Source organism: Cyanistes caeruleus, chromosome 1 (genome assembly GCF_971803275.1).
Source record: "Cyanistes caeruleus chromosome 1, bCyaCae1.hap1.1, whole genome shotgun sequence".
Lineage (NCBI taxonomy): Eukaryota > Metazoa > Chordata > Aves > Passeriformes > Paridae > Cyanistes > Cyanistes caeruleus.
In genome coordinates this window covers 46,100,119-46,121,933 of record NC_141701.1, presented here as the reverse complement: position 1 = coordinate 46,121,933, position 21,815 = coordinate 46,100,119, and the positions used below count along the sequence as shown (strand labels likewise).

Below are 21,815 nucleotides of genomic sequence, written 5' to 3'. Positions count from 1 at the left end.
CTGTTATAATTTGTCTCATCCTTCTCTCTCTTGTAGAACCAGCCTTTGTTCCTTTTTGCAGTGCCAGGGACTTGCTGAGCTCCACCTGATGTGATTTGTCCAGGCATTAATAATGCATCTTCAAGATGCAAGATGCATGAATTCCTTTAGTAACAGATCCGCCGGCAGACTGCCGCACCGTATTGTGCCGCTTTCCCGAGATGGGGGAGGCAAGAGGGCCACACAAGCATCATGTACCCGTGCAGGTCACCCGGCTTGGCAGAGAGGGGGCTCCTGTTATTACGAGGGGGTAACTACATCCTCACGACGAGGTCAGGCTGAGGATAATGAACATTACAGTAGACGTTCCTCCAGCAGGCAGGTCCTTACCCGCCACCCAAGGAATCCCTGTGGAACGACCTGAGGAGTCCACACTGACAGTGACTTTAGGAGAAGTGGCAAGCAGGGGTCGAGTGCTGCCCCGCTGGCGAGTGCTGTCCCTAAACATCACCAAACCAAGCCATCTTTGCCTCCGAGCGCTCCTCAGCCTCCTCTCCCTTCAGGACGGCAGGAGAGCTCGGCACCCGGACGATGCGCTTTATGGACGCTGTGTGCTGGAGGGGGAGGCTCTCCCTCAGCAGACACCGCACACGCCTGCTCCTCACCCATTCCCGGGGAACGCGGAGGGATCTGACGGCCTTCCGCACCAAATGGTCTCAGTGCCGCTTTCCCCGTGCGCGAGTGTGTACGTGTGTGTGTGTGTATACCTATATCTATATCTATTTATCTCCTTTAATCGATACGACCGCTCGCAGAGCCGCGCTCCCGCACAGCGCCTCGGCTCTGCCGGTGTAGCCATGACAACGGCTCCGGCTGCCGGCGTGGGGCCGCCCCGCGGCCCAGGCCCAGGCCCCGCCGGCACTGCCCCGGTACTGTCCCGGTACTGCTCCGGCAGCGCTCCGGTACTGCTCCGGCACCGCCCCGGCCCCGCCAGCACTGTCCCGGCACTGCCCCGGTCCCGGCAGCACAGCCCCGGTGCTGCCGGCACAGCCTGGGCCCCATCGCGTGGACACATCGCCTGTGCAGGTGCTCTTAATGTCTCCGCGTGTCTGTGTCCCCCCAGGACTCGCAGGTGTTGCTGTCAGTGATCCTCAAGGCTACAGACCGCAGACTCAGCCCTGCCTTCTGCGGCTGTGACTGTGTGTACCCACAAGTAGGTACATTCTCTGCACAGAGGGGCCTGGGAGTCCTGCTAGACAACAAGCTGTCCAAGACCAATACTGGGATGTATTAGGAAGAGCATTGACAGCAGATTGAAGGAGATGATCCTGCCCCTCTACTGAGACCTGGTAAGGCCACATCTGCAATGCTGGAATGCTGTGTTCAGTTCTAGGATCCCCAGTACAAGAGAGACATGGAACTCCTGAGTCCAACAGGAGGCAACTGGGTGGCTGGGGGAGACTGCAGTATCTCTCTTAAAAGGAGAGGCTGAGGCAGCTGGGCCTCTTCAGCCTCAAAAAGAGACAAGTCAGAGGGGATCTCATCAACGTGTATGAATATCTAAAGGAAGGGTATCAAGAAAATGTAGCTAGGCTCTTCTCAGTGGTGGCAAGCAATAGGATACAAGGCAGTGGGCAGAAACTGATGAATATGGATTTCTAGCTGAATATGAGGAAGAACTTTACTGTGTGAATGACCATGTACTGAAACAGATTGCCAAGAGAGGTTGTGGAGTCTCTCTCACTGAGATACTCAAGAATCATCTGGATGTAATCCTGTGCCATGTGCTCTAGGATGACCCTGCTTGAGCAGAAAGGTTAGAGCAGATGACCCATTGCAGTCCTTTTCAACTTTATCCATCCTGTGATTCTGTGATACACACACAAGCAACCCATTTCCAAAACATTTCTGGTAATGTTCCCAGCTTTCTCACTGGTGGTCAGACTTCACTGATGTTCTCGAGGGGGAGGAGATCCTTCCCTAAAGTCCTTGGCCATCAGCAAGAGAACCGTAAAGCAGGTCAGTATGAATGCAGTCAACACTTACAGCCAAAAATTTTCATCAAAATTTTCCATCAAAAGCCACCAAAGCTGATGCAGGCAAGCCTGGCAGACCTGTTTTGGTGTGGGCTGTGGATTGATGGATATCGGTCATGTCCCCTCCACACACAAGCACCTTCAAGTCTAGTGGGCTTTACTTACTGTGACACTTTCCTCTGTTCGATGGGCTTTTGAACATTTCAGGAAAAGATATACAGCTTCTTTTCATGTTCACAGAATCACAGAATGGGTCAGATTGAAAGAAAACATAGTGGGTCACCTGGTCCAACCTCTCTGTTCAAGCAGGGTCAGCCTAAGAGCACATTGCACAGGCTGTGTCCAGATGGTTTTTCAGTGAGGGAGACACCACAACCTCTCTGGGCAATCTGTTCCAGTGCACAATCCTCCACACAGTAAAGATCTTCCGCAAGTTCAGGTAGAGCTTCCTGTGCATCAGTTTCTGCCCATTGCCTCTTGTCCTATTGATTGGCACCACCACTGCCTCCACCCTTTTGACACCAACCCTTTACATACTTACCCACATTGATGTTGTCCCCCTCTCAGTTATCTCTTTTCAAGGCTGAACAGGCAATTTTTCTTTTTACATTTCTAAAATCACATTGCCATATTGTGTTTCTTTTTAAATAAAGGCCTTCTCCTAGGCTGTCAATTGGGAAGAATATAAAAAAATTACCCAGGTGTCTCTGAGACCAGTGAGGCACCAACAGGTAGGGGAATAATGGGAAAGATAAGAAAGGAGGACAGTCTCTCAGAGGATCAGTTTTAAGAATCCAAGGAAGACAAAAATGGAGCAATGCCCTCCACTCCTTTAATTGGACAATAATTTTTCCATTTTATCCACAGTGAACTTTATGGGATTCTTTTTTATTTGAGTCAGAATATTTCTGTTGCTTTCAGTAGGAGTTCTTCAGGGTTTTTGCATACACATAGTAGAAAAAATGTTTGTTCATAAATTTATATTAAAAAAGACAGTGAAACAAATACTCCTGTGAATTTTGTTTCCAAAAAGCTTCCAAACTGTCTGCAGAAGTCATCTCAAAATCACTTTATATTTTTGAAGACTATGCACCTAGAGACCAGAAACAATAGACTGGGATTCTACTGATCCTTCGTGTACAAACTGAATTACAGCTCACAAAAGCTCTGATACACCATCCTGTCTGTAAGCAATACATAGGCTAAAACATATTCAGATTAACAAGTCACGGAAGAATTTATACAGAGAATAAAATTAATAGAAATTAAAATGTGGTCGTTGATCAACCACAATTAGGAAACCAAGCTAAATTCAACAAATCAGCTGTTTGCAACTAATAGTTTTCCTAGGTCTCATGATAAATGTGGGTAAATGTTGACTTACTAATTATGACAACAAAACTGAAAAGAGAGCTGAGAAATCAAAATTAACTAGTGCCTTTCCTGAATTAGTGTCAGAATGTGTTCACAGAGGTCTGGAGCGTTGCCGTGAAATGTTCCAAGTTCACAGGCTGGGCTTTTCTCAATACATGATTTGTAAAAGTCTGCAAAATCTTGATTTTCTTCCTTATAAGAAAAGATATAAGGAAAGAAAAAGGCATCATTTTTTAATATTAAAATTTGACTGAGTTCTGGGCAACTGAAAAAAGGTTGCATGCTGCAAGGTATCAAGCAGTCTTTCTAGCTCCATCATTTACTGCATTTTGAAGAGAAGAAATGTACCAGGCTCCTGTGAGTGGTGAGCTGGCCTTGCAGACCCTCCAGCATAGCAAAGGAAAAGAAGCTTCCCACCAGGAGAGGCAAGGAAACAGCCAAAATATTACCTGACAGATCTGGCCTTGCATCAGGCTGGCCGCAGAAATTATCAGAGGCAATATTAAGTTCCCTACCCTCAGCTTCCACCTTCTTAGTTTTAAGGGGATTTCTACACATGCCAAGGAATGTTTCATCAATCTGCACCACACTAGATCCACTGCAAGAATTTTGTGTAAGGAAATCTAGTTATTTTAAGTGCAAAATACAATTTGAATGTCCCCTCTGTTCCACATGATTTTCTTCTAGTTGTGCCAGGAGGCTGGAAAAGATACTGCAGTTTTCCTCATGTTAATTCTGGCAATATTTTATTTGAAAAACTTTGTTAAAAGAATCCTTTAAAACTGAGTGAAAGGATGGAACGTGCCTTGTGATGTTCCTGTGTCACATATATGACTATTCTGAAAACAGACTTCCTATTGTGTCAAGACTGGAGATTTTGAGATATTTTCTTCCCATATACTCAGATCTTCAAAATTTTGCATGAACTGCTATTCCAAGAACAACCCAATATGGATAAAGCTGAGAATTTTACTGTGATGTTTTTTTTAAAAGATTTATTTTGACTTCAGTTTTCATTAAACTTCAGTAGCCCTAATTTACTGGCACTTCAATTAAGCGGAATGGTTTGTTATTCATTACACTTTCTTCCCAAAAACATTTTGCATAACAATAATTCACTGAAGTTCTTGCTTTGTGAACCCTTCTGGCTTTAATGATTTCTAGTTTTCAAATTTTTCAGAGCAGGGCAAAAATGCTTAACATTTCTTCTGAAATGTTTGGTTTTGTATGTAGAAATTGGAGCTCCAGGTTACACATGGCAGACAGGATTTACAATTTACATCACAGGAGACACAAGGCCAGCTCTAGTATGTCATTCTTGGTACACACAGGATGCTTCCTAGAATTGCCAAAATTATCTGTTTCCTACAATTTTCTGTGATCCTTATCATCACAATCAGATTTTGATTGAGACCCATCAAATATTTCTCAGACAAATGTCATGTTAAATAACCCCTTTCCTCTCTTACAGAGGAGGTTTGATTAGTTCTCAACTAGCAACACCATTTGCAAAATCTGTTTCTCAGGAGTGGTGAGCTCAAGGTGAAGTAGCAAAGGGACTTCACGGGGCACTAGATGGGGACAGCCTCACAGGAGCCAAAAACACAGCACAGCACTGACCTTGGCCAGTAGCTCCCTGACCAGGGAGCACAGAGTGGGTAAAGAGAACAAGTCTTACGGGAGCGGCTGAGGGAACTGGGGTTGTTTAGCCTGAAGAAAAGGAGGCTTAGAGAAGACCTTATCACTCTCTACAACAACCTGAAAGGAGGTTGTAGCAAGGTAGGTATCTGTCTCTTCTCCAGAGAAGTAACTGACAGGACAAGAAGAAATGCCCTCAAGTTGTGCCAGGGGAAGTTTAGATCGGATGATTGGAAAAAAGAGCTGTCAAGCATTGGAACAGGCAGCTAGGAAGTGGCTGAGTCACCATCTCTGGAGGTGCTTATAAGAAGAGTAGCTGTAGCACTTAAAAACATGATATGGTGGAGTTGGCACTGCTGGGTTAATGGTTGGACTCAACCTTAGAGGTCTTTCCCAGCCTGAAAGATTCTATGGTTCTATGATTTCAAGACTTCTGTGTGCTCTATATTCCCCCTTCCCTCGCACACCTCTTGAAGAGTTGGACATTACTGTTGTTGAAGCATAACCCCATGAATGCCGAGACATGAGAAGGCACACCACCTCGCCTCTGGATGTTGTGCTATTGACAGTCACGGGAATGACCGGGAGGGTAAGCACTGCTAAACTCAAACACATCAGGAGCTGGGAAGAACGCCTGATTACAGCTGCCTGCACCAGGTCCCAGCAGTAGCAGAACTGATGCATTCAGGCAAGGTGATACAGGTCATTGTTGCTGGGGTAGCGAGGGAAAGATAAGAAAGTGAGAAGAGAAGAGCATCTCTGCCTTGCTGCTCAGGCCCGTCAGGCAGATAAACCACACACGTGCATGCAGCCAAGAGAGCCTGACTAGCCCCAGTGGAGGTGGTTCCTTGACATCCCTGAGGCAGCCCAGGCCATGGCAGAGGATTCAACCATCGAGGAAGCAGCTGGCCTTAGCAGGCAAAAAAAAAAACAAACACAAAAACAAACCCAAAACAGAAGAGAGCCAGAGGCAACAGCAGTGGAAGAGGAGGGGGAACTGGTCTAAGAGCTGTTTATTCAGAGACACTACCGCTGCTCCTTACAACCCACCACAAATACAGTCCTACAATCCTATACCTACAATTTTTGTAGGTATATGCATTTTATAGTAAAAAATTATAGAGCTTTAATGTTTCCTTAACTGCTCTCATCTATAAATATTAGTAGTCAGACTGTCTCTTGTATATACACAATTTCATAACAATAGAGTGTATCCCAGCTTTGCAAAGCCCTAGTCATCTATTTGCCTAGGGTGAATAATCTCGTATGAGAGACAAGAAGAATTCATACTTTCTTTCTCAACATCTCAACAAAGAAACAGGGAGATTTGGGGACTCGCTGTGGTAAATGTTCAAGATTTCAAGAAACTCACATTTCAATATTCTAATGATCTCCTGAAGGTTACCCTGTGATAGCTTTTTGTTTGTTTGTTTATTCATTTGGGGTTTACATCATTATGTAGCCTGGTATGATATAATTTTCTTTGCATCAAAGAATATCAAACTAGAGTATGTACAAAAGAGGTAATGGTAACTGTTTCTGCTGGCACTATTTAGTGCTTTAACCAAATTCTGCTTTATACTCTGCAAGGATTTTAATCACTGCACTATTAGATGAAAGGAGAGAAGAGGTAGTTCCCCCTTTTCTCCCCTTCCCTCTAATCTTCATCACAGGTAGCAGCAGCAGCAGCAGCATTCCACTTGGAGGCTGAGAAAACCTTTTATTTGTGGCTTTCAGAAAAGATTAGACTGACACAGAAGCCAAACTTTGCCAAGGTTGTTAAAGGTGTTCAGAGAACATGAACTCTAGAAATCCACTATAAGGTGGATCTTAAGCACCTCCAGACATATTCAGGAGTTTGAGGGTCACAAGTCTAAACTTGGGCATCTGCAGGTAGATTAAGACCAGTATTAGGTACCTGACCTTTTCTTTTGCACCTAAACCCAAAGTACATTTTAAAGGGTACAGAATACAACCCCATGGCTTTGACCTTGACCCAGATTTAATAACTTGCACACTGGAAAACATTTGTTCTTATGCCGAAATTCATCATCTCTGCAATTACAGTGATGCCACTGCCATGCTTTGAATGGGTTTGCTAGAATTAAGTCTCTACTTCAGAGAAAAAAACGAGTTTTACCTGGTTTTGCTGCCAAAGCAAATTCGTTGTTTAACTGACTCCTTGGTACCTTCAATTGTTAAGCTGCTTGAGAAAAAAATTATTCATTGTCCCTGAACTGATGTGGTGATTGTTTCAACAGCCTTTTCAGAAGCCTCACCACCCTGCTGTCTCTAGGCTCAGATCAGCAAGGCAGTCAAGCACATACTTTCCTTCAGGTATGTACTTAGTCCCCTTAACTTGCTGCTTTCACAGCAGGTTAGAAAAGCGAAGCACATACTTAAACGTAGGCATACACTTACCTTTCCCCTTCCTTATTACAGCACTCAGAACTAGTGAAGAACCCTAACTGTAGCCAAATTCTTGTTTCTACTAATTCTGAAAACAAGCACAAATGTTTACTTAAAATATTAATATGCTTACCATATCTTATCTTTGACATAATTGCTTTAATTAAAGGAATTTATAAAAACTAACGTTACGCCTACGTGCCCTTGCAGTAACGTGTAAGAATAATGGAATTTAGAGTGGCTGATTTATTAATCTTAAAATATGTACTTGGAGGGAAACAGGTAAAATTGTAAACTGGGAAGAAATACATGTGAATATTGGGATTTATAATTTAGTTTTGGATGAGTTGTGTTTATGCATTTATAGGTTTACACTATCTGATTAGATTTAAACATATTTTTTCATGTTTATAATCTTTATAATCATGTTTATAATTAAAATAGAAAAATAAATATAAAACATGTAACTTTACTACTTCTGATAGAAATTTTTAGATTGTATTGACCTTTGATGTGGACAAAATTTACATGGCAGACATTACCAAGATCTTTTATGCTATGTGTACACCAATGGTAATATTATATACTTCATGAACTTGTGTAACCAACCCCAGTCTACTATGCTGTCCCTACACACATTGCACATGTCATTCTCCAATGTATTTCCTTCTCTGCTCCCCAGAAAACTTCCTTCCATCTGTCTCCAATGCCTTGAAGTAAGGTGAAGTCTTCATTGACCTCTTCATAGCCATTTCTGCCCTCCTTAATCTGAGAACACCTTCAGATATAATTCCCCTAACTTTTTCTAAAAACCTGATTCTCCTTTGGTTTCTCTGTCTCCTTCTACCTGTCCTTCTGCCTCTGTAATTTCTTTTTTTATGTCCTAGTGCTTTGCAGTTACCACTGGCCATGTTATCCAACACCACCTCACTGGTTACTTTTACTTTTACTTTCTGCCAGCATCCTTCAGTCATCTCCTGGTTAAGTGTATTGCAAACACATGGAAAGAACTATCTTTGTCTTCCACTTTAATACAACACTCAGTACTGGTCTGAATTCTAAAAAGTACATGTTAATGTCTGGCTCCTGTGACATAGGAACTACCTGAAGCTAAGGGTATATTTTACTTGCTAATTTGTTTAAACAGTTGTTAAAGGAATGGCAATGTATTGTTTACACGTATTTGTTTCATGTCTTCTTTATGACACTGCCCTATCTAATGTGATTATGCAGCAAAATAAACAATGTCAAATCATGACTTCTTTGTAGGGAAGTCTAGTCTCTTAGACTACAAGTCTGGCATACTAGCCAAAAGCATACATAATTTAAAAGGCACTTTCAATACTGCCAGAAAAAATTGTGTGAAATATTGGTGAGCTTGAAGAGAAGAAACTACACAGAAGTTAAGTTGCATAAGAAGATCTTTTTCCCAACTATGATGCTACTAAAAAATAAATCACCTTTTTTTTTCTTGTGCATATATTCACATCAGTGATGTGGTACAGCTCACAGACTAGAAGAGACCCCATGTCAAGAATGTGTTTGTGTCCCCACCCATTTGGAAAAGCACACAATCAATCAGTGCAAGAAATACAGTTATGTACCCTGAGTAGGAATGCTGAGATGTTCAAAGTTAGTCAAGCTCACCATACAGGTCATCTTTTTTGATACAGATGTTCCCACCCAACCATCTTCACTCCTTACCAGCATGCTCAGCCAGGTGAAGAGATACTAAACCAGCAAGAGCTGAATAAGACACAAAGAGGAGTGCAACTTTGCTTCAACCTTGAGTTAGCCTAAACATAATTTTACAAAACAAAACAAAAACTGCACATAGAAATTTAATTTGACAATTACAGATTTTGAGTTTAGAGAACATTTTACTGTTGCTTATTTCTGCCCTTGCCTGTGAGTTCTGAACCAGGGTTCATAAGGTCATTAATTCTAATAGCAATGGGAAAGCAGAAGAAAGAGATACATCATGGCATGAAACAAAAATCTGAAAAGAAAGAGTGATTTAATGTTTGAATCCAATCTCCTTTCTATTATATTAGGGAATTTGAGATGTGCTTTTTTAATCTTGTCTTCTTGGATTTTTTTTTTTTTCCACAGGAAAACTTCCCCATAAATTCACAAAACGTTCTGGCACTTGGTATGGTTTTACACCCTGAGAATTTATTATTCATGAAATAGGTCTTTTGAAGTACAATTTCTAAGTACTGATGTTTTATCTTTAAGCAGTGAACATGAGCAGAGGCTTAAAGGCCCACTGACAATCACTCAGGAATAACTCAACTGCTCATGTCTAGGCGAGGTCTTCCCCACACAGGGAACCTTTTGTAAATATTAGTTACTAGAATCACAACACTAATATATGTAGTTAATAATTATCACAATGTGCCAAAACTGCACAGTTTGCTCCCTGATTACAATATTAAATTGCTATTGAGCTGTGGTATTTGCTTCAGGCAATACTACTGAGAAGCCTCCAAAGACTTTGGTTGGCCTCCCTGCACGAGCTTGGGAAATGCATGCCTGCACAGAAAGCAGAGACAGTGCTGGGGTTTGCCAGAAAACAAACAAACCTCAGACAATAGAAGGAAAGTTTTATCAGAGCTGAAGTGTCCTTTCACTTGGGAACTGTCATCTCATGAAAGTAAAATTCACACACACACTGATTAGGGCTTCTGTGGCAGACCATTACCAAGAGCGAGGTGATTCAAGCTGTGTGTGGTGCATCCTGTACAAACAGTTCTGAAAGCTTTGTTTTTTTAGTTGCTTTTGATGGTATCTAAAAAGCAGCTAATCCACTTCAGAAAATTCCAGAGGTTCTGCCTGACATGTTTGTGTTCATCTATCAATGGGTGTTTTCTGCTGATACTTTTGTCAGTTGTCCTGCAGATGAAGTAGTTTGGGATGGCCAATGGGAAGTACTGTTGCTGGTACCATCTTGGTCATGCATTCAAAATCATAATGGGTCTAAACACAAACCCTAATCTTCAGCTTCAGGTCTTGATTCTTTATCTTTCTAAATCCAAGAACCAAATTGCCCAATTTGCAGAGTCTCCAGTTGAATATAAAATTAAAAAATTGTTCAATCTCCTTAGATTTTGGGCATTTGGACTAGTATCAACCTTCAGAAAAGCTTAGGAAAGGGTCTGAAAGGTACAGTGGTGTCTGAGCCCAGATCAGTCATAGATTAAGGTTTCTGCTGGAAAGCAAGAATCGGAAAATGCCTCTGCACTGTCGTATAACTAGCGCTCAGTAATCTGCTAGGTAAATGTAGTCCTTATTTGGTGGGAGGAGAAGGTGTGACAAGTCTATCAGAAGCAAAGTTTCAGGCTCAGGATTTCAGACTCAGGATTCTTTGCCTGTCATCAAAGATGACTTCTCTGTCATTTTTCTAAAGTGAATGCATTCAATGTTTACTGAAGTTATGAAGACAGCTTAGCCAGGATTGCAGTTTATTAGGGTGTCGGTAGGAGTAGCCCAGGAATGTGATTTGCAGGTACAGGTTCCAATCCTTGCACTTAGAAAAGGCTGTTGAAAGAGAGAATGCAGGCTTTTGACTCCTTCTATAAAGCAAAGCCAGGTGTTTGCACTTGGAAAGTGCAGGTGCAAGTTCATGTACTCAAGTTTATCAGGCCCAAGTTGAAACTGTATCCCTTATGAGATCATAGGCTATTGTCCAGCTTCTGCATCATTAAGGCATGCTATTCATGTAGGTTTTGGGACATAGTCTTGATATCACTGTGCTGGATTTTCTAACCTAGATTTTGGTGAGCTTTATGGTTTTTTTTTTACAGAGCTATGTGAGTTATGGGGCAAAGCTTCCATGCTCCTTCAGAAAACATATGTTAAATTGAAATAGTAGTAATATTATAACCCCTAGAAGGAGAAGTGAAGAAAAAAGAACACATGTTTGCTGGCTGCTTGCCTGAAACCATGAATAGGTACTGTGCATAGTATTTCATTTCAGCATTTGAAACTTACCTCTGATGTTTCCTCAGAGAAGGAAGCACTACTTGTCCTTTTTATTTATGTACTTGCTGAATTGCAGAATGTATGATTCAGGTCTCACCTATCTGCCTTATACCATGGGCCTCTTGTCCAGAATGAAATGCCATTCTTAAATTAAATCACAAAGGTGTTAAAAAGGAAAGGAAAATTTTGTCTCTAGACTGTTTTCAGGGTTCTTCTGAAGCCCAAACATAAAACCAAATTGAAAGAAGCTGTTGTGCCATTAAATCTATCCTGCTATGAGCTTCTGCTTGTTCCCTAGTACCTATTTTATGGGACATTATAGTGCCCTATTTTAAATGTTCCAAGCAAAAATTGTATCTATGTGTTCTTTTGGTTCACACACCAAACTTAGAATAAGGTAGATACTGTCTTTTTCTTCTCATTCTCTCTTGCCAGCAACAGCTGAGATATTTTATAGCCTGTCAACAACCCCTCTTCAAGAATAACCTGAGAAAGCAGGTAGGCTATTACACAAGTAACAAGGGTCTACTCTCTTTCTTCCAGTTTCTTCTTCTACGACAGCTAACACAGAAAAAGATCAAGGATTGTCGTAAAAAAACAAAAAGCAGAGAACTACCTGGTGTTATCAGTTACATTGGCAGGTACGATTAATTATTTATGCAGTACCATGGGTAAAGCAGCAGACAGGTCAGGTTCTTGAATCTGCTGTCTGTGGGTGTTTTGCTGATGTATGTCAGCTTCATTCTTGGTCAAGTATTGTGGCCCCATCCTGCTGCTGACTGTATCTGTCTTTTATTTGTGAATTTCCACCAAAGAAAAGGCAGACAGCTGGCAGGAAAACAGCTTCTCAAATAGCATGTATGTGTTCTGTTGATTCTGGATTGTACAATAATTTTAATCTGATCTTTCAGCCTTAATTCTGGACAAAAAGTATTGGATTTGAAACTGTAAAAGCTAGAATAACTGTATTTAGTATGTATCATTTCCAAAGCAAAACTAGAAATCTGAAATCTTTATAAAGGCCAAAATTAAGAGAAAGAGACAAGCTGGGTTGGTAGTATTTTGTAGCTTTATATAAAAGTTGTTGGTATGGTTTTTTTCATAGCTTTTCTTTTTCTCGTCCTTTCTGTTATACCTGCCTCTTCCACTTCTCACCAAATTTAGAGAATATCTCATCCATACCCTTAAAACTCTCATTCTGTATTTCATAATCACCCCTTAGCACTGCAAGCATGGACTCAAATGGGCTGTGACTTTCCTCTCTGCTCCTCCTAGTGAAGATCTGCCATCAGTGCTGACAAGCTGCAGCAGCCTCTCTGGTTGCACAGAACATCTCACTGACAAAATACCCCATCAGCCAATATTAGTCTGAAGAGTGTGTCTCTCCCCAAAAGCCCTATGTCGTCACCACAAGTTGCAATGTGAAAGCCCTACCATCAGGGCATCAGTCAAAATTTATTCTCAGGCTGGCCTCACATGTTAACTTATCACCAAACTAAACTCTTTGCTGAAAGGCTGGAGCTTATATTCACAGAGGGTGAAAATTGGTTCCACTGGGAAAGCTTCAAAGTCATTTCAGCCATTAAACTGTGGCTGGATGTATCATAAGTACAGGAGAGGTCGAGGCACTGCCTGTGAACCAGGGGACTTTGTGAAGAAGCTCCTGCTGAAATTGGCAGCTCAATTTTGTATTCTGTTTCAGTCCGACTCTGCAGCAGGAGCAAGTCGCGTTTGTACATGAGACTCATTATGCTTCCCCTGTTTAACATACCAATTACTTTCTGTATTTACCATGTTTAGAGCGACTTCATGTCAAAAATTAATAATGCTAAAATAAAGAGCTGTGCTGATGTACAAAGAGAAGCCTGGCAAACTATTAGAATGTATAATGGAAACAGAGGATGGATTTGCAGCTGTGGGGATCACATCCAGATGAATTTCACAGTGTGCTATGGAGGGGTCCCACAGAGGCTCCTGTGCTCTTTAAGGCACACTTCAGACTGTGATAAGTGTATACCTTGAGAGGTCACAGTGCCTAAGTAATTTCACCTTGTAAGTGGTGCAAATATGTTGTGGTGCCAGTCAGTCCCTCTAAGAGCTTCACTCCTCCAAATTTCCTGGCTTTCTCTTCACATTGGACAGAAGTGTTTGCAGAACAGTAATTAAGTCTGGGGGACAAGAGGTTTTTGGTTTTCTTAATTGGCCTTTGTACAAGCTTGGGCAACTGAAGAAACTCTGATTCATCCTTGCTGGTCCTGGGAAAATTGTACTAACAGAAGATGTCTGATCTTCAAAACTCAGGAGTCCACTAAGGATTTTACCTAGATTCCCCAGAGAATCTGACAACTCCATTGTATTGACCCTTCCTTACAAGTTTTGAATTCAACATCTCTGTGGTACTGGGGTTTGAAATCCTGTCAGAGTCTCTAGTAGACATGGACAAGCTGTCATGCACTGAGGAATATTTTCTTCCTCCTGTTGATCAACGTAGGCAACAGATTGGCCAACCTCCTAACGGGAAACAACAGTAAGAAGATTATTGATTAGTGGTGTTTGAACAGTTGTCATTAATGAAGATCATAAAAGCAGTGACAATATTTGTAATAATAACAGATGGGAAGTTTATATTTTCATTAAAAAAGAGCCTCTGCTTATGAAGACCTCAATAAACAACAAGTAAACAGGCATGCCTTGTTATTTGTTACCTCCAGTTTCAGTGGAGCACCTGCTCTAGGCTGGTATGGGAAAGATGTTGACTTCTGAATCACTTTACTCACAGTCTGTGATTCCTTTCTGAGGAACAGTGTGAGGGAGAAAGGGGAGAAGCTCTGACTCTGCCTATTAGCTTCAGCAGTAATGGATAGTGTTTTATGGTTTTCCTGTTTTTCTAGCTTTGGAAAGCTAATCCATACCTAGGCAAACAAGTTGTTTTTACAGTAAGAATACACTCAGTTCTCAGAGCTTGCCTCATATTTGCTCTTTTGAATAGACAACCTCCACTAAGAAATCTGTATTTCTTACATTGTATAGTCCGTTCAGTGAAGTTTTAAGAGATGCTTCATGTGCACAAACTTTCTCAGGGCCAAATCCTGAGCTCTTTGTTCACTTCTTTCCCATTTTGATTCCTATGTGCCTTGGCAGAAGTTTGTTTTTTGTAGATTTCTGCTATTTAACTGTCACTTTTTGTCCACTGAAAACTCAGCCACACTCAGAAGGCAAGACAGGGTCTTACTTTGCAATGCATCACCTACATGTCATGAAATCTCTGCTAGCAAAGATATGCAAGCATTATTGTTGTGTAAACATTATTGGTCATTTACTCAAGAAGATATTTCACTCATGCTGACACTAAATGGGAAAAAGGGAGATATCCAGGAGCAGTTGTTAGCAATCTGTGTTTACTGACTGTCTGATTAACTGATAAGGAGTAAAGATTTTTATTAATGATACAATAGAGAGGAACCGACTCACTTGTCCTGAAGAGGGTTGGTTTTGCAGGGCTAAAAATGATAAACTTTTTATTTCTGACACAGGCTGCAATGGTCCACAATACACAAGACCAGATCTGCTGAGTAAGAAGGTACCAGTTTTATAATATTACTTTCAGAAAAAGACATACATCAGTCTTAACTGTTAAACAAGCTCACTGCTTTTCTTACAACAGAAAGATCAAAAATGCATGATAGGAAATCTAAATCACTGACTCATCCTGCTTGGACTGAATGTAGGGCTACTTGCTTCTTACTGGCTATATGGAAGATAATACAAGTGCAGGAAAACCTCCGATTTCAATACCCTCAGGGGGTGGTGAATGATGGGTTATGGCTACTAGCAAAGAGACACTGGAGTTGTCATTACTGCAGGTAGGAAGCACAAAAGTGAATGCCAACTGCATGGCCAGATGTTACACCCAGCCATTGAAGGCACTTTGCACTACTTTATAAGCTGACCTCCAGAAATTAAGACAGAAATTCAACAGCTTGAATATCTATTTGCTTTTGCAATTAAAGCACTCTTTATTTTTCTGCTCAAGACAGAAGGGGACGCAGGAATGCCAGCACCTGCTGTGTAGGTGTAAGAAGTGGCCAGCCTGTGGTGGTATGTTTCTGCTGGGTGACAACATGGGGCTATTGGATGCTGAGGTCTCTGCTTGCTCTGTAACACAGTCCATGAGAGCAGTCATTCCTGGGTTTGTCTCAAATGGATTATCTGGTGACAGTCAGCAATTCCTTGGTACTACTGACCAGTTGTCTAAACAAACTTTCCAGCAAAAGTTCTTCAAGGAGGATTTTCCTCATGTCATGTTGAAAATCAGTCCGTTCAGTGAGAACATCCATTTAGGCTAGAAGACACCATTCTTGAACTATTTTAATCAGAGTAAGGAATTTTCCCTCATCCAAAGTGAATGGGGTTTTTTTCATTATCATCTAAATCAGATCCCAGTTTAGAAAACAGCACATATTTTCACAGTACATTTCTCTGCATGCCCTGAGTTTTAACTCTCTAAGACATGCACTAAAAGCTATCTATATCATAAATTATGCTACAAAACCTAGCTACTTGCTGTAATTACAGGATTTAGTTAATAGCAGTAATTTGTAACTGCTCAAAGTTACGAATAACTCAATAATTTCAGAGTAGTTCATTGCCTGGACCTGGAGGAACCTCCTTATTTGAATCCTAATAGGTATTTTTAAAGTAATCTCAAGTCATCTCTTGCTAGCAACTTAGGAAAAATGTTAAATGGAAGAGTAGAGAGTTCAGAGATTCATGTGAGAATAGCAAAGATGTGACTGTGTTGGGGTTCCAGAAAAAAAAAACAGAAATCTCACACCAAAAGTCTTAAATAACTTAGGGACAAATGACATTTCTGTCATTTTTTGGTTTTGACCAAAAACATTATAATTTGCATGGGTCACATTAGGAATATACAACTGATTTCATGCAAGTGAACATAGTCAAGGAGTCTGAATCTGAAATCTGTCTCCAGCAAGTAATGTGCACCTTCCTATGTGATAATTGTACAACTTGAGGCCATCTACAAAATGCAAACAGAATAATTAATATCTCCCTCATAACATAAAATGGTGGGATGGACTAATGTTGTTTGATCTCCTTGAGTCCTCTCCTTGTAATAAGCTCTTATTTTGTACTGCATTATGCATAGTATATTCACTCACGCCTCACTGTTGCACAGTTTCCTACCAACACGATGAAAATACAGGCCCCCTTTTACATGAACCCACACCACAGATTGCCAGAAGTAGCTTACATCTAACCTGAGGCCAATAGCTGCTGGGAAGTAATTAGTTGTAGTGCTGCTATAATCCCTTAGTAAATGTAAGCGCAACTCCTATTTGTGCTGAAGGTGAAATGTTTGTGGTAACAAATGCCCTTTTCTCTGAATAAAAATGTATTTACTTTTAATCAATCAGGGACTCATTATCAGCATTGTCTTCATCTCCCTAAACCTTGGTCTTCTGTGTATGATTTTAGTGTTGGGGGAGAGCGTCTGCAAGGTTATTAAGAGAATGTTGCAAAATAGCTCTAATGACCTGAATCGGCTAGGGATAGGCAGTCAGAAATTACAAGGCAGTCCTATTATCTCCTGGTACCTCCAGGCTCTCATCAGACCCTCCCAGTCCTCAAAAGGAGAGGAAGAGAAGGACATTATTGCTGTTCCTGTTGATGCAGTGGGAACATTCACATGTTGCATGACGTGCACATGAGCACATTGTGTGAGGAGCAGCCCCCAAAGGAGGAGAGGTGCTCTGGGGCTTTACTGCTAAGGACTGTGACCTGCAGACTTCAGAAGGTGACATGGAGGAATGACTGCCTTGATTTAGGGAATGGAGCTGGCTGAGGAGCTGGGGGATGGCTGGGGGATGGTGGGGAAGCTGAAGAGAGCCTGAACTGTGCAGTCCAGGCTTCTAGGCTGGTGCTGGGGCTGCCCATGCCTGCTGGCCTGAGTCTGCAACAGGTCACAGCCATGCAAGGGGATGCGGAGCTGCAGTCTGGCTTCTGCCCCAAGGCATCCAAGTACCCCTCCCCACAGGAGTGCTGCCAAACCAAGGCATGAGTAAAGTTGTCCAAGCAGCCCTTGAAGACCCTCTAGATGGCTGCAGCCCTTTCCCCTCCACCCACCTCTGCAGAGACATAGCATCCAGAGCAGGGCTGGAAGTCTGAGCCATAAAGTTTTGCTGCTTTTAAAATCTGAGAAGGGAACTCTGGGAATTGGTTGCCATGAACTAAGGCAGTTGCTCTAGTTATTTTCAGTTTCCCCAATATACTTTCCTTGGCCAGCCGTGGACATAAAAGTTACAAATATTACAGTACATAACTCCCCAGCAGAGGCCCTGCTGTGTGATAAGATGAAGGGTCTTTCCAGCTTGCTTTTTCAGGACATGCACAGGAACAGAGGAGAATCCTGTGATAAAACAGGAATGGTGCTCCACCTCACTCACATTATGGGTCTTCATGTTTGGCCTCAGAAAAGTACCCACATCTAACAGGCATTAGGGATGTGAAAGTATTGCAAGAAGTGAGAAGAAAATCATTGTAGCAATCCACCCAAAAAAAAATAAAAGGATTTTCTGAATTTGTGGCTTCTTCATCCAGCTATTGGATAGCTGTGTTCTGGTGTCCTACTCATAGCAAGGAGGGATGTGACTGATATTGCTGGATGTAGGAAAGCAGTGCTGATTTCAGGTATGGCTGCACTACCTGGTATTGCTTTGGCAATTTGTTTTTAATTTTTTCATTAGTTGAGTTTTCAACATTGATTGTGAAATATTATGAGCAATGAGAATGGGGAAATCTTATTAGTGAGCTCACTTTAGAGAGGAAAAACTCAGAATCAGTGTCTTCTCCCTATGGAGATAATCTGTTATCCCTCAATATACAGACAATTCTTCCATAGACAAATGAAATGGCAGTGCATGGCATATGTGTGCTATGAAAGGAGCACAGAGCTATGGTAGAAAGTACGTGTGCTGCAGAGGGAAATTTTGATTCTGAACACGTGTGGTTAGCTTTTGATACAAAACTCCACCATGACAAACTGTGATCTGGACTCATTATTACCTGCTTCTAGGATCACTTTCTATAACATCAGCAATGCTGAATCAAGGCAGCATGTTTGACTTACAAGAACAGCTTTAGCAAAGGGTAAATTGTGATAAAAATTGTCTCCTTCCTTGTTTCTTTGTACAGTGCAGATCAAGTGATACACTCTCAGCAGTAATGCAGCCTGATCATTACTGAGCACTCTCCCTGGCATGCCTATGAGCAAACTTTCTATTGTTTCAATTAGATGATCTTGAGCATTCAGGGAATTTAATACTGATGGAGCTCAGCTCCTAAAATCCTAGAAATTAGAGCCTGAGAGAACCTAGGGAATCATCTTGTCCATCCCCTGACAATGCAGATTATTTTCTACTGTATTTTTACTGTGTTTTTTTTCCAGTCTATTTTTAATGATTCTAGCAACGGGGTTTCCATCACTTTTCCTGGGGGACTATTCCACATTCTAATAGATCTCACTGTTAGGAAAATTTTCCTGATATTCAGTCTAAATTTTCCTTTGCTCAATTTCATCCCATTACTCCTAGATATGCCCAGTAGAGGCAGGTGAAAACTGAAAGTGAGTAGGCAAACCTGACACATTATGTGTGCTCAGAGCCAATTTACAGCAGCAGGTAAAGTGATAGAGTCAATTTGCAGCATTCTGTAAGTGACAGAGAGGGTCTTAGGGCATGCACTCTCTGAAAATGGTTCTGAATCTTGATGAAAACCCCAAAGTGTAGAAAAATATCCAGAAGCTGTAATGACTTTATATTTTTTGCAACACTCAGGTTGAACACAGGAAGAGTCCTCTATGAAGAGAAAACTTCTAAGGCACCTTATTTATGCTGCCAGTAAAACTTAAATTTATACAGGCATCTGAATAGCATACATTCCATTGCACCAAACACTGCAAATTGCCATTTACTTCTACATGCTAGACAGAATTAAAATCCATCTCAGAATACTTGAGCTATTACCCACTAGATAGTGAAACCCAGAGCTGAAAATTGCATTTATATTGTAAATGATCTTATGTAAGTAACTTTATGTCTGCATAATTTTCTGATACCCTGCTAATAAACTATCTAACAAAAGAAATTCACTAAATCCCCTCTGCATACAAGCACATTGCTCTTTTTTTCTAGTTTTCCTTTTTTTTCTTTTTCATCCTTTCATGCATTATTATAGGCCTTACCTGTGTTTTCTTCCTCACTTCTAATTCATTTCCAAAGAGGCAGGCAATCCTGCAAACACTTTGTTGCCCACATCATTAAACCTTTCAGACCATTCACCAGCTTTTCTAATGATGTATAAAGTTCATAAATGTCATTTTCTTTATTCTTGGACATACCTGTACCCTTTCTACCCCATTAGTTTGTATTACTGAAAAAACTATCTTGCATCTTGCTCCTTATTTATAATCTTTTTTATATTACATCTTCCCCAGCACCTTTCACCTTTCTGCATCAGCCTTCATCCAGTGTTTGTGTTTAATCAAAACTACAACATTCTTGGGTGGGGGCAGTGCCTTCCCTTATATCTGTAATGGAAGATGACAGAAAGCTTGGGAAGTCATTTGCAGTGGGGAGTGGTAAGGCCCGTGTAACAGGAAAGGAAGATGGTTTTCATAGCCTGTTGAGCAGCAATCCAGCCTCTTTTGAAACTGTAAAAAGTTCAGCAAACAAAAGAAAACTAAAATAGTATGTTAATCTCATAGTGATATGAGGAACTCCACAGTGACATGTTCAGAGGTGTATCCAGACAATTAGGTAGTGGCTAGACTTGGTTAGTTGTAAAAAAAACCCATGGAAATTATCTACTGGTGACAAAGTAGGTACATCTGGAAGAAACACAAGTCACAGGCACTGGAACTGCTGGCTATCCACGGTCATGTGCTACAAATTCTACCCTTGGAGAGGGATTCAGAAACCAGGACAGGCAGGGAAAAGAAGGGGCTTGTGTGAGACTGCAAGGAAATGCTGGTAAAAAGCCACATTGTGATGAGGGCAAGGAACAAAAGGTGTGTCTGAGACTTGTGGAAAGTGGAGAGGACTGTGCAGTCCACAGGACAGAAAAGGAGGTGAGGCATTAGAAGGAAGATCAGCTTGGGTGTCGGGGATGCTTGTCTGATGTCTCACTGGGGCTATTGGGGCTGCTGTTGTGTCTGTGGGAACGGTTAAGAGGAGAGTCATCTTTCCAGACACTTAGCACAGCCTAAGAAACATGCTGTCCAGGAATCTGTGTGTGCAATCCTGTGATTTTGGTCAAGAGGATGATCAGCAGAGAATATCACAACTGTTTCTTCTGACCATGGATTTTTTTAATCCAAACGACCTTTTCTATTCTCCTCACCTTTCCTTCTTTTTTCAGTCAGTCCAACTATGGCTCCAGATGCCACTTTTTTCTCACTTGTATTTAGTCACATGAACCACCATGAAGAATCTTCCACGGTTTTTTAGTAATTTCTTAGTTGGAACTCAAGATATATGTTTTGAGCAAAACAAAAAAAAGCCCCTCTGCATCATTGTAGATCTGTTAAATTGAGACGTTGTCTCTCTTTGTAGCAAGTGCTATAGCTGAGGCTAGCAGATACATTCAAACTGGAATTATGTCAGTGTCTGGGACAGCAATCATCTCCTGTAGGGAAATTCTGCTCCAAGAATTCTGCTCTAAGAATTCACTTCTCACCACAGTCCTGTAAAGTCTTCGACATGCCTTACCCAAATTGCCCTTTTGATTGTATTCTCCCAAGGGTGAAGAAGTTAACAACACTTATAATAAGCAGTGCTCTTTATCAGAAGTTCTCCTGGTACAGAATAGGCATTAATCCTTAAATGTATTTAGCAATCAGAAGAAAGTGTTGTATCAACTCCGTCTTTGTTGTTTGTTAGGGGAACATTCACAATCTCATCTTTGCACTCCTTTCATCGTGTTTCCCTCATTGATCCCATATTTCTCTGACTCTGCTGCTCACCGTGCTCCCTGTGACCCCTTCTTCCACTCTGCTCTCTGCCTTCTTTCATGCCATTTGAGCTAGCTTTTCCCATCTCCTTCCTCATGTCTTGTCTTAAAACCGATGGGAGTGCTATCCTGAGATTCTCACCACTTGTATTCCCAAGCCCTTTTCCTTCTCAGCATTGATTGTAATTTGTTTTGATCTCTTAACTCATAAGCCCTTTTGGCCAACAGTCTTGTCTCCTCGATTCTTTCAACAGTTGTCAGATATTTTGCCAGCTAGCTGAAGAAACACTCTGTCTATGTGGTGATAAGTACTAAACCTAAATTTCAATGTTGTCTTTCATTTAAGATACCTATAAAAGGAGGTTTATG

General features: G+C 41.3%; 1 long non-coding RNA gene across 8 annotated transcripts in view; it reads left to right on the top strand.

Moving 5' to 3' along the window:
- Positions 1 to 220: 220 nt before the first annotated feature.
- The window catches only part of LOC111924922 (uncharacterized), a 37,627-nt gene continuing 16,032 nt past the window's right edge, over positions 221 to 21,815 (top strand). For 4 of the 8 annotated variants that reach the window (XR_015286998.1, XR_015286999.1, XR_015286994.1 and 1 more), the window contains exons 1-4: positions 842 to 941; positions 1,103 to 1,328; positions 7,289 to 7,364; positions 11,964 to 12,061. This is a non-coding gene — a long non-coding RNA (uncharacterized LOC111924922). Of the gene's footprint in view, positions 725 to 841; positions 942 to 1,022; positions 1,329 to 7,288; positions 7,365 to 11,855; positions 11,919 to 11,963; positions 12,062 to 14,953; positions 15,001 to 15,453; positions 15,519 to 21,815 lie in introns of those variants that run through there. The other 4 variants (XR_015286996.1, XR_015287003.1, XR_015287009.1 and 1 more) reach the window with 3 other exon arrangements.